This window comes from Ochotona curzoniae, unplaced genomic scaffold, assembly GCF_017591425.1.
Source record: "Ochotona curzoniae isolate NIBS_2020 unplaced genomic scaffold, NIBS_Ocur_1.0 contig_2692, whole genome shotgun sequence".
NCBI classification, from domain to species: Eukaryota; Metazoa; Chordata; class Mammalia; order Lagomorpha; family Ochotonidae; genus Ochotona; species Ochotona curzoniae.
In genome coordinates, this window is record NW_024465556.1 from 5,242,372 (window position 1) to 5,256,027 (window position 13,656).

Sequence of the window (13,656 nt, forward strand, 5' to 3'; positions counted from 1 at the left end):
CAGTAAAATAAACTAGTTAACATGAATTGATACAGTTTAATGCTGCAGGTAGCTCACTTAGAAAAAAACAATACCAACATGACAACAGAGTATTTCTGTATGTCTCTACATGCACACACATATTTTACGGTGTATGCATATGTGAGATATATTATATATAAAATATATGCTATAGCCATTATATGTATTACACATGACATATGCCACATATAACATTTAAAAGTATTTGTTATATAACATATGTTGTAAAAGTGAGTGAACCAGTACGTAATAGTAATTAGACAGATTTTACATATACATATGTGTGTATGTCCTATATATAAAAATATTCAACAGATTCCAATTGTTTGACTCAATGTTTTTTCCACATTATGATGAGGAAAATGTAAATATATCATGTAGCTATTTAGATTTTCACTTCTAGTACAGTATTCAAGAAGGTACATGAGATAATCAAGGATTTAGGAGAAATGTGCTTTGTGTTAAATGATTTCATCAACTGTAAGCTAGTGCCATGTTTCTGAGGACATATAATGTAGGCTAGAGGAATCCGTAATAGTCAGTAGGTTAGTACAGTGATCCTATAAGGACATCACCTCATCATGAGTTGAAAAGACTTATTAGAAATGAGAATAAGGAAAATAATATTCTTACATGGCATTTCATGCATATATTATCAGTAGCATTCAAGCAACAACTCAAGTTTGTGCTTTCATGAGTTAGAAATAGACTAAAAAACCAAGCTGAATTATAAAGAAAATTCAGAAAAGCAAGCTATATTAGAATTATAGAAAATAAACTAAACAATGCGGAATAAAAAAATATAGCAGTGAGATAGCAAAATCAAAATCAATCTTGAAACGGTATATTCATTTAGCTGCAGTGGTTTTTTTTTTTTTGCAGGATTATTGAGAAATAATTGACAGATGTTTACTGCACATAATCTAACAGTTCCACATGAATGCCAATGACATATGGTACCCCTATGAAAACATCACCATAATCACGATAATGAGTATATTCATTATCTTTATGTTTTTTGTGCTTCATTATAGTCCCCCTCTTTTTTTTTTAACAAATGAATTACACATCACCCAACCCAATCCACATCCTGAGACAACCACTATTATGTTGCTATAGAAGGCCACATTAGTTCTAGAATAATATACAAGTGAAATCCCACAAAAATTGTATTTGTTCTTTGATTGTTTTCATTTATAACAATCATTTTAAAATTAACTCAAGCTTCTGGGAACCAATGCCTCACGAATATATTTTATTCCTAGTAGAATTCCACCGTGTGGGTAACCCTTAACATGTTATGAAATTTCCTACCGATAAACATTTGCATTGTTTTCATTTCAGATCTATCACAAATTAAACTGTAAAGTGCTTTTTCAACAAACGATGTTCGTTTGTCTTCCAAGGTTGTAATGAACTACAACAAGCTGTGTAACTTACTTACACAAGCATTATCTTATAATTCTACGAAGCACAAATGCAAGTGTCATTCAGTAAGGTTTCCTGTGGCCTTTCCCCACAGCTTGTTGACTCACGCTTTCTTGTTTGGGTTTTATACCAATTTTCTTCTGCCTATCTCCTTTTCTCCTCAGGACAGCTACAAAATTACTCATATTCTATTGTAATTTAACTATCCCCTTAACAAGCTGTATTCCCAAATACTGTCTTATTCTGTGGTATTATGGGTTAGGACAGAGACATTTTTTAAGGTCACCCTATGGAATTGTACCATAAAATTCAAAGTTAAAAACAATAATAAATTTTTTAAAAATTAAAGTCACAATTCTGCCTGTATTGGCAGAAAACAAAAACCTCTGTATGGACATATGCTTTACTTTTAAACAAGTTATGCCTATATCTGGGAATGGAATGCTGGTTTCCATGACAAACGCATGCATAACTTATTAAACAGTCAAACCATATCCTACAGTGGTTTATCACTTCTGCATGCAAACCTACTATCCACTTTTCGTATCACTTAAGATTAATAGCGTTATGCTTTGTGGTGTAGAATATTAACCTATCACTTGGAATGCCCTCATCTGGGAGTGTGGTACTTATCTGGAACCTTCTTCCAAACTAGCTTCCTGGTATTGTTCTTGTGAAGGCTGTGTTTGTTGGTCCAAAGACTTGGGTCCCTGCAACTCACATGGGTGACCCAGATGAAGCTGATGGAGTTCTACGTGCCTGACTTTGGTTTACTTGAACATCAGTTCTTGTGGATATTTGTACAGTGAGCAGGAGGAGGGATGGATGGCCTCCCTTTGTCCCCTACCCCATTCTTTCCAATAGATTTCAGATGGTAGAATGATAAAGTGATAAAATTATAACAGATATTTTAAAAAAGAGAGAGAAGGATTTAGAAATCCTAAATGGTAATGTGGTTGTTATTTTGTCCTTTCAGTTCTGTCAGATTTTGTTCCATTATCACTAGAGTCCTTTATTACAGAAAGTTAAATGATTAGGATTACTGTGACTTCTTTTTGAACTATGTCATATGGCATTACTTCTAAAACTATGGTGATATTACTTTCTATCTTTCTATCTGCCATGTTCATTATTAAATTGGCCATCTGAAGTATATAGGCTAATATTCATATATTATATATTTTTATATCTTCTCTATTACAAGCTATTATCTTGATCTCTAAATCAATTTCCTCAGGCAGCATTTGTTTCATCTTGCATAGTAATTCACTGTTATACTACTTCTTTTTAATGAGAGACTTCACTGTGCTTATTAATTCGCCTTTAATTAAATCTGCTCTCATATTATTTACCTTTTTTGTGCTAACATGTTCTTTGGACTGCGTATTTCCATAACTGTAATAATCTACTTTGCTAGATTATTATCTAAGACATCTTCAGATCTTACTGTTTAGGCATCCTTACTCTACTGTAGCTCTTGATTCTGTGTCTTTGGATTCTCGTTCTGAATCTGGAGTTATGATTAAATAAGTACATTATACATTTCTATTGTTTACTCTTCTTTTATTAGACTGGTCTCACACTTGCCAATGGACAGCATAGAGATCACTCCCTTTTTAAACCTTCTAAGCAAAAAAAAGAGTGGAAGGCACAGCCTGATTTTTCTAGGTCACTAATAGCGAAACACAAAAAGAAAATAATTTTAAATTAAGTATAGAATTAATGACGGAAAAGGAAGGGAAACTTCACTATTTGGAAAATTTTCAGACTGTCAAGATTGGAAAGCATGCTTTGTAAAGACCCTCCTGGGGGAGGGGGTGGTCAAGTTGCTATTTGATAACATATTAGTAGGGCCAGAATGAAGTTAAGTGCTATTCATCAAGATAATGACAGAAGGGTCCTAAAGCATTCCTGAGACTTCCTGGCTGCTTCACCTATCATAGGCCATGCATTCCTAGTTCTTGAAAGCAGAATGGTTTTAAAGGAGTGACTCTGATTGCCTGTGGGAAATGAGGCTCCATTCCCACTGTCAGTGCAAGAATTTTTCTCATAGCATTACTGTCCTGTGCAGCCCAGCTGACTCAATTATGACAGAGCAGGTCCAGACCGCCTTTGCTCACTTGTCTCAGCAAAACAAGGAATACCCCTCGGCAGTGCCTCCAGGATGGTAACACTTCAAATGTACTGATAAAAAGAGCTCAGGAAGTATGACAATTGCCTTTAGATTTTGATGGGTGGCGCAGAGTCCCAAGACCCAAACAAGGATGCACTGCAGGAATGAGAGTGCTACAGACAACAGACTATGGAAATGGCTCTGCACCGTCCAGGTGCGATAGTTTGGTGGCTAAAACTTTCTCACCCAGAGCATGGCAGTATCCCATATGGGCACTGGTTCATGTCCCAGATGCTGCACTCCCCCTCCCCCACCCAGCTCCCTGCTTGTGGCCTGGGAAAGCAGTAGAGGATGACCCAAGGTCTTGGGACTCTTCAACAACATGGGAGATGTGGAAAAAGCTCCTGGCTCCTGGCTTCAGATAGGCTCAGCTCCAGCCATTGTGGCCACTTGGAGAGTGAACCAGTGGATTGGAAGAAATCATTTTATCTCCCTCTCTCTCTCTCTCTCTCTCTCTCTCTCCTCTCTTTCTCTCTCCCTCACTCTCTCTCCTCTTTGTATATTTATGCTTTTCTAATAAAAATAAATACATCAAAGGATGAAAGAAAGGAAGAAAGGAAGGACGGTCAGATGGATGGAGGGATGGAAGGAAGAAAGACAGAGTGGGAAGGAGAATGGGAGGGAGGGAGAGAGAGGGGGAGGACGGGAGAGAGAGAAAGGAAGGAAGGAAGGAAGGAAGGAAGGAAGAAAAAAGAAAAGAAAAGAAAGGAAAAGAAAGGAAAAGAAAAGAAAAGAGCCCAGCAAAAATCTGTAGAGTCAGCACTGTTACAAAGAGCTACCAATACCATGAACTTCACAGATCTGTGGGGTAAGGCCACCCTCGAGATTTCAGACCTTTAGAACCACCACAATGCAATTGTAGCCTATGAAAGCCACTAGTACAGAACCTCACTCCACAGGAACTGCTGTGTGGGATGTGCCCAGAAAGCCTTGGTTGATGAGTATCTGGAGCCTTGAGGGTTCCAGTCAGATGACTAGCTCCACAAAATTGTTAATGAACTCAAAGATCACAGTCAAGCCTGAAGACCAAACATCAATTGCTCTGTAGGAGACTGAGCTTATTCACAATGTCTTACTCCTTTCTTATGACCCCAACACTGCTTTTGGAATAAGAATGTCTAGCATATGTTCGTCCCATTGTATTTCAGAAATACATACCTGAGGTGATTTCACAGATTCTTTTTTGAAGATTTATTTATTTTTATTGGAAAGACACATATACAGAGAGGAGGAGAGACAGTGAGAAAGATCTTCCGTCCAATGATTCACTCACCAAGTGAGCGCAACGGCCGATGCTATGCTGAGCCGAAGCCAGGAGCCAGGAACTTCTTCCAGGCATCCCACATGTGGATGCAGGGTCCCAAGGCTTTGGGCCGTCCTTGACTGCTTTCCCAGGCCACAAGCAGGGAGCTGGGTGGGAAGTGGAGCCGCCGGGATTAGAATTGACGCCCATATGGGATCCTGGCGGGTTCAAGGCGAGGACTTAAGCCACTATGCCACACCACTAGGCCCGATTTAACAGATTCTTAACTAAAGAACAATTTGTCCCAGGATGAGCTATAGCCTAAGCATCAATTGTATCTTATTTGACACTATAGTCTTTTAAAAAAAGATTTCTTTATTTTATTAGAAAGACAGATATACACAGAGGAGGAGAAACAGAGAGGAAGATCTTCCATCCAATGGTTCATTCCCCAAATGGCCACAACGGCTGGAGCTGAGCCAATCCAAAGCCAGGAGCCAGGAGCCAGGAGCTTCTTCCAGATTTCTTATACAGGTGCAGGGTACCAAGGCTTTGGGCCATTCTTGACTGCTTTCCCAGGCCACAAGCAGGGAGCAGGTTGAGAAGTGGGGCCACTGGGATTAGAGGACTTAAACCACTACGCTATCATGCTGGGCCCAACACTATAGTCTAAACACTTGAGTTAAGAGGTGGCTTTGGGTATTGGAAAGCATTTTTTCTTTTTGCACATGAGGATATGAAAGGTAATGAAGAGTATGATTTATATTTTTACTTTTCACTCTAAATTAATGTGGAAACAGTATCAATAATCTTTAACAGGTGATCAGATCACACATTGTCATGAATTGATTAGTGCCTTTTAAAATGATTGAGGAAAATTAACTCAGTCCTTCATAATTCTGGTCTTTCTGCTCTGTATGCAGAAAGCATATACATAAAGTACCATTTTTGAATTCAAGATTGGCCCTGAATCAGCACCACAACCAACTAATCCCTTGTTCTTATATCTTCAGTTTTAGAGCAGTAAGATATAAGTTTCTATTTTTAAGTAAATGCTCGGTCTCAGCTCTTTTGTTATTACAGTACAAATGGACCTCACCAGATTTTTGCTGCAATATTGTTATATTTTTCCATGCAGTCTTCAGTCTATTCAGCTTTTAATAATAAATTGTTGATGGAAAAATAAAAGTATTATGCAAGACACAGGTCTAAGTTTTGTTTCCAATACCAGAAAATGGATATAAACTTCTAATTAATCTGCCTAACCCCAGAATCAACAACCATGTCTAATACTAAGCAATTAGAAATTATCTCAATCTGAAGACAGCTATGGATGTAAATTAAGCGTGCCCAAGCAGATACAAATTCAAATTTGCTGTTTAGTATATATTTCTAAATATAACATCATTAAGTTCTCTGATTTGGAGTAATTAAGAGAATGTTAAAGCACTTCATGCCTACTTTTGGTATTGTGGTATCATTAATCTTAGCCCCTGCTTGCCCCCAGGACACCGCTGCTTCCCAGATGTCACTAACTACAGGTGAAAAACATAATCAGGAGAGGGAATTCACTAGGCCTCCTGAGCCACTGCGTTAGTCTGAGACTGCTACAGTCACCATTTCCTAAACACAGTTTTGGGCCCTGAAATATCTACTGAATTTATTTTCAGCTATACACAGATAGAACTTGAAGGTGCAGTATATTTCTAATTCTAATCACTTTGCAAAAGCCAAAATGAGAACATTGTTGCCTATAAATTTCTAATAGTATACTTGCATTTCCACTTGGTAAATGCAGTCATTGCAATTACTTTAAGAGGAAATGTTGAGGTGCTATAATACAACATTTAACAAAAACATTAAAGGAAATGTCATCAATGTGTTTTCTGATCTTTTTTGTTGTTAAATTATCAGTGTTTTGTGACTACACAGGAAAAGGTTATGATTAATAAAACAGAATTTATACTATAGGAGTTAATGTTGTAGTGCATTGAGTTAAGCTGCCTTCTGAGACAGTGGTGCCACATGAGTGGGTGTTGATTAGTGACTTGGCTGTTATACTTCCAATGCAGCTCCCTGTTAATGGATTGGAAAAGCAAAGAATAGCCGAACTATTTGGACCGTTGAAGTCATAGGAGACCCAGCGAAGCTCCTGGCCCTCTCAGCTTTAGCCCAGCCCACCCTGGCTATTGCAACAATCAGGTAGTGAACAATGGATAAAAGACACACACAATAAATAAAAACAGTTTTATTTTTAATGTACAATGCAGAGGCAAATTTTGACAAACAAAAACAAGACAATAAAGAAATTTATCAAAAATAACTGCTTTGCAAATGTTATTAATTCTTCATAAACAAATATACATGTAGAATTATTAGTATAAAAATGCTGCATATCAAGTGTACACTTTTTCAAACACACATTTATTTAAAATGCAAAGAGAGAGAGAGGAGAGAGAGAGAGAGAGAGAGAGAGAGAGAAATACAGTTCTTTCATCTAGTGATTCACTACAAAATGGCCATAACAGACAGATCTAGGACTGACAGAAACTAGGAGCCAGCAACTTCATCCTGTTTCCTTCGTTGATGACAGGGGCTCAAGCCTGCTGCCTTCCCAGGACATCATCAAGAAAGCAAATTAGAATACTGTAGGTAGGCTAGGCAAGGTGGCCTAGTGGCTAACATCCTTGACTTGAACGTGCCGAGATTCCGTATGCATGCTGGTTCTAATCTTGGCAGCACCTCTGTCCATCCAGCTCCCAACTTGTGCCTGGGAAAGCAGTTGAGGACGGCCCAAAGCCTTAGGACCCTGTACTCGCATGGGAGACCCAGAAGAAACTCCTGCTCCTGGCTTTGGACTGGCATAGCTGCAGTCATTGCAGCCACTTGGGGAATGAATTAGCAGACGGAAGAGCTTCCCTTCTATCTCTTTTCCTCTATGTATATCTGACTTTTCAATAAAAAATAAATCTTTTAAAAAGAAATACAGTAGCCAATGCTGGATGTCAGCATCACAAGCAGAGAATTCACCCACTGTGCCACCACGCAGGACCCTCAAGTGTATAGTCTAAGACAGTGACAGAGAGAATGTTTCTATTCCATTGTGTTCAGTCCTCAAATACATGATGTATCCTCTGCTGGACCAGGCCAAAGACAAGTTCCTGTAACTCTATCTAGGTGTCCCACACACGGGTAGCAGAGATCCAAGTATTTAAACTATTGCCTGCTGTCACACATGACGACTAATGGACAGTTGGATTGAAGTAGAGGAGCCTGAACTCAACATTGCACCCAAGGTACAAGAAACAGGTGCCTGAAGGTACAATTTAACCCACATTGCCACAAGTTCTGTCCATAAAATATTTACTCTATGCTGCTGTTTCAACATGTTCTAGTCAGCTCTGCTGGGAACTGGATCAGAGTTGGTTCAAAGGCTGAACAACCGCTGTTTACAGAAGTGATTTTTCTGCTGAAGTGATGACATACACTATCACTCTATTTTTACATATTTATTTATTTCCTCAAAAGGCAAAAAATCACAACAGACTGAAACACACACACACACACACACACACACCCCAAAAGAGAAATTTCTCATCCACTTGATCACACTCCAAATAGGAGTAATAACCAGGGCTGAGCCAGGCTGAAGCCAGGATCCAGGAAATACAGCCAGGTATTCCACACAGGTGGCAGGACAAACACTTGGGTCATCATCCATTGCCTTTTTAGGTGAATTAGCAGGAAACTGGATCAGAATAAATAGAGCAAACATTACTTAAATCTGCACTCCAGTGGGGATTCAGAAGTCACTGATTAATTTGCTGTGCTGCAGAACTAGCCCACAAAGAATTATATTAGATGAAATGTGTGCTTTGTCTCATGTGAAGGGAATATGAGAATCAGGACAATCACTATTGTCTATGTGAGTGAAAAGCCTTAAATTACCAAGCTAGAACTAGAGTGGGGAAGCTCTTCCTTTCATGCAAGGCAAAGCCCAAACCAGTATACGTGTAGAGACACACACATAAATACATACACAATAAGAATTGCTTAGCATAGGATACTAAGGTCATTTTTTTTTCCCAGTTAAGATTAAATAGCCTTATTGAGTATTCCTTTACAAAACTTAGGTAACACAGTTTAACTTAGGAAGATAACATAGTAGCTTACTCCACTGAGAAAATGGTGCTTATCTTGCTATCATCCATATGTAAATAAATTAAATTCAGTTTCTTATCATAATAGATTACTGCATGTACACGTGTATGTTTATAAAACTTGACTAAGTTTTATATTTGAATTACATAACAATTTTCTCATTTACCTTTTTCCTTCTAAAATACTGAAACTTTTAGGTCATATATTTCTAGTGATATTACTCTTCTGAACTTATTACCACAAATAGGTGCAAATCAAATCCTTCAAAATTACCAAATAAGGTTGAACAAGGTCAGAATTCTTTAGCAGTCACTAGGGACATATAGTTTGATCCACTTTTTTTCCCTACCATGGAATGCTGATTCCTAGAAATACTAAAATTAATATTCTATTCCTCCTAAAGAGTAACTGTGAACTGTGAACTGTACAGTCCTATTCATACATATTTATTTAGTTTTAAAGTGAATAACAACTTTCGTGTGTGCAGAATTTATAAACTACCTAAGCTCACGTAGAGGTAGGCAGTATCATAAACATGTCTATGTGACATCTCAGGTCAGCTTCACAAGGCCAGCGGAGCATCTCCCATGCTCACATTCCCTGGAACACTCACTCTAAACGACTAACTCCATCAGCAGAGGCTCTGACCACCTTCTGCTTCCTGAGCTTCATCTCTGAGCACACATCCATGATGTGTTGTGTGTATGCTTGTGGGAATAGGCATGTTTCCATTGTCACAGCATTTGGTCTGCTTGCTCTCATGGAGGTAAAAGATACAAAACAGGCATTGCTATAAAATGTATTGATCATTTAAGAAATGCTTTACATTTCAGATTTTTTAAAGATATTAATTCAATTGGTTCTGTTAAAGAAGTAACCTCCTGGCCCTGACACTAAATAAGAAAAACATAAATGGGGGATAGGAAATAGTAGTGAGAGAGGAGACACCCTAGAAGTAGAAATTTATGAGATAAACATTAAATATAATCTAAAGTTAGAAAGGGAAAGGAACAGATATTCAGGGGATCTTTAAAAAGCAAAAAAAAAAAGGAAGTATGATAAAATGTGTTATATGATATGGTATATGAAAATATACCATATTTGCTGAATAATTAAATACAAAATACATGGAATAAAAGTGAAATTATTTGGAAAAACAAAGTTAAATCATGGCTTACATAGGAATTTGGAAACTGAGAAATTAGATGACTGAGGAATCTCTTACAAGATTAAAATTTGGTCATGTTGTCTGTTATGGATTTGGAATCCAAGTTGCCCATAGCTCACTGTGCTCACATTGAAATAATACATCCCAGAAATCTTTGTAAGCCCAGGCTGTTTCTTCCATCCTACACACATCACAGAACTCTAGATCCAAGCAAAAACATGCCCAGCCAATTTATTCACTTTAGAAAATGGACAGATGAACTTACATGAATTAATCATATCACTATTATTTGTATCTGAGCAACTGGTGTAAAAATTTTGAAAAAAACTGGAAACAGAAAACACTGCTTTTTAAAGAAAGAAACTCAAATATCAGAAGCAATACTGGGTAGCACTGTCGTTTATTGGGTATAACCACCATTTGTTATGCTGGCATCTCACGGAAGCACCAGTTTGTGTCTGATGTGCCACTTCCAATCCAGTTTTCTGGTAATGGCCTGGTAAAAGCAGGGGAGATGCTGTAAATCCCTACTTTCTTAGACCTCTTAGACCTGAATGCCACAGAAAATCCACTGCAAAGAACTGCATCACTCAACCTAGAGGCAGTCCAAAGAAGGAAACCCTCATCTACAGAAGCAGAGATTGCAGTCCAAACCTGAATTTAAATGCACTGCAGCAAGTTGAGATGCAAGAAGTCCTTGAACAAGGAAACCTGGAATTTAAAGCTCATTTTATCAGGCTGGCTTAATTCCAAGCTTCTCCAATCAGAAAGCCCTTTGCCAATGTTTCCACCCACTCCATTTCTACTACCCTAATCCATAAAATTTATCTAGACTTCCAATCGATTGAAGAGTCAGATTTGAGTTATATCCCCCTGGCTCTTTACTGGCCAGTAACAAAGCCTTTCCTTTCTCAAAAGACTGGTATCACCGATCATTGTTATGGACTCAGAGTTTGTGGACTTATCTCATTTGCTGTTACCAACAAATAGGATTAGAGCATGATTAATATACACAATAGCCACATCTGTATTTCTGATATATATATATATATATATATATATATATGTGTGTGTGTGTGTTTGCATACATTTCAATGTTTAGTAAATCTAAACACACTAAAATTGTATATGCAGTCATAACAACAATAAACAGGACACATCTCACATTTTAATAGTAAATGCCTTATTTGTTGACTAATGTTGACTGCAGTGTGACAATAAGCCTCAGGAGTATCTGATTATTAAAAAAAAAAATCATTCTGTGGTATGAGGTAAGGGCCTATTTTTAAAATCCTCCTTGGGAGGATTTGTTTTTCTTTGCGGTTTGACAGGTGGAAAGAAGATATTTAAAAGAATGCCTTTTTGTCTTGCAATCACATGAAATGCTCTATATGTTGTTTCTACAGGTGTGAGTACAACCATGAAAATGAGCTTTAATTTTGTCCTTGCTGAAGGAAGACAGCAAGGGAATGTGTGGAGTGAGAGGCTCATCCCTAGGGGGCTGGAGACAAACATTGGTCTCTGCCTTATCCAAAAACAAAAAACAAAACAAAACAAAACAAAAAACCCCAAAATGTGAGATGTACAGGTACCAAAAAGCAACAAAATATACCTCCGAAATCATCAGGCACTGCTTACTGAGAAGAGAAAGATGTATTCCTCTGAAGAATTCCATCCCACAGAGGAATGTATAAGCTAATATGTTATTCATACCAAGTTTTGTACTCTTTCTTTGCTAAACTTTCCTAGTAAAAGTTTGATCATGTAAAATAAATCAGCATTTTGACTATTATGAAGGAGTAAGAGTCACTTTTCAATATCATTATAGGGAGACCAAAGTGATAAATTTAGTTCTATGGTTTTCTATAAAACTGCACAGATATGAAGAGTCAAAGTGTCCTCCCCAGTTGTGCCTGTAACCATTATTTTACAACATTTTACTGTAATTACCACTTACGTCATTGAACATCAATCTGTAATATCTTGAGGAATTTACATGTCAAGGGAAATATATGTATGTATGCATATCTGCACACATGTTATAAAAGGTTATAGATAATATGTATTTATACATTTATACAATGCATATACAAACACACATAAATATTCAACATGTATACATCTGTATATTCAATTCAACATATGCTAATATGTAGGCATATGAAAGTGATATGCAACTAAGGAATTTGAATACTAAGATAGTTTTATTTTCAACATTCACAGAAATGCAGAATCTGAATATCAAACAAGATGTATACATGTGTATACATTTGTGTGTGTTGTATGTGTTGGTATGTGTATGTGTACATGTACTATAGAGATTTTATGACACTTTAACATCAATACATAAAAGAGCAAACTTAAATTATAAAGTGTCTCTGAACTACATACATAACAACATAGAGTTAGTAATCAATTTTTTTCACTAATACATTCATTCATTTATGTTTAGGTTTATAAGATACTAGCAAGATTTGGACAGGAGTTCAGAGCACCATTAGGCTATGTAAATCTCATATCAGAGTGTCTTCAATTGTGTCTTGTCTCTGTTTCCAGTTTCAGTTTCCTGATAATGAACATCCTGGTAGGTAGTACAGAAAGTTCAAATAATTTGGACCCCTGCACCATAATAGAAAACTTCAATTGAATTCTACTAACCTGGCCCCAACCTGGCCCAGCACTGACTATGGCAGCATGTGGAGAGAACACACAAATGCTAACATACAATAGCTATCCTTGAAATCTTAAAAACAGAATAACTCAATCAAAAGGTGTTAATGACTTTTTTTAGACTACTATTCAATTTTCATCTAGTCTCATCTGTCCAAAGATACTTTTTAAAAAATTATAAAATACACATAATTGCAGAAACCATCACAGATAATTTGACAGTGTGAGATGATCAACACTATATTGATGTTTCACTCTGTTGTTATTTTAGTTGGCTGTTCATGATTGCAGGCAAAATTCAAGATTCCTTTCATCCTTTTAACGTTACAGGGGGATGGTGTGCAGTCGGGTGTAGGGCACATGGTTACAACTGAATGTTAAATAGAAAGAAAAACAAATTCCCTAGGGAACATATATTTTAGATCACCTGTTGTAATTAAAATATATATATATTAGATAGTTCCACATGCTTGCAACAAACTGTTATAACAATTCAAAAGTTCCTGAATAAAACTGAAGAAACAATACCAATCACAAACAAAAAAACACAGATTCCCTGAGAAGAATTACTTGTAAAGTAACAAAAGCTCCTGCAATTCTTTATCAGTTATTTCTTTTTATTCCTTTTAATCCCAATTTGTTTCATTTATATGGATTTTAAATGTTATTGAATCTAATGTAAAAAGACACTTTGCACTACATATTTGTGAATGCACTGTTTAATCAATAGTATTGCCCATGCTATTCTTAAAAAATTCTAATCTCCCCACAAAACATTATTACAAACAAAAT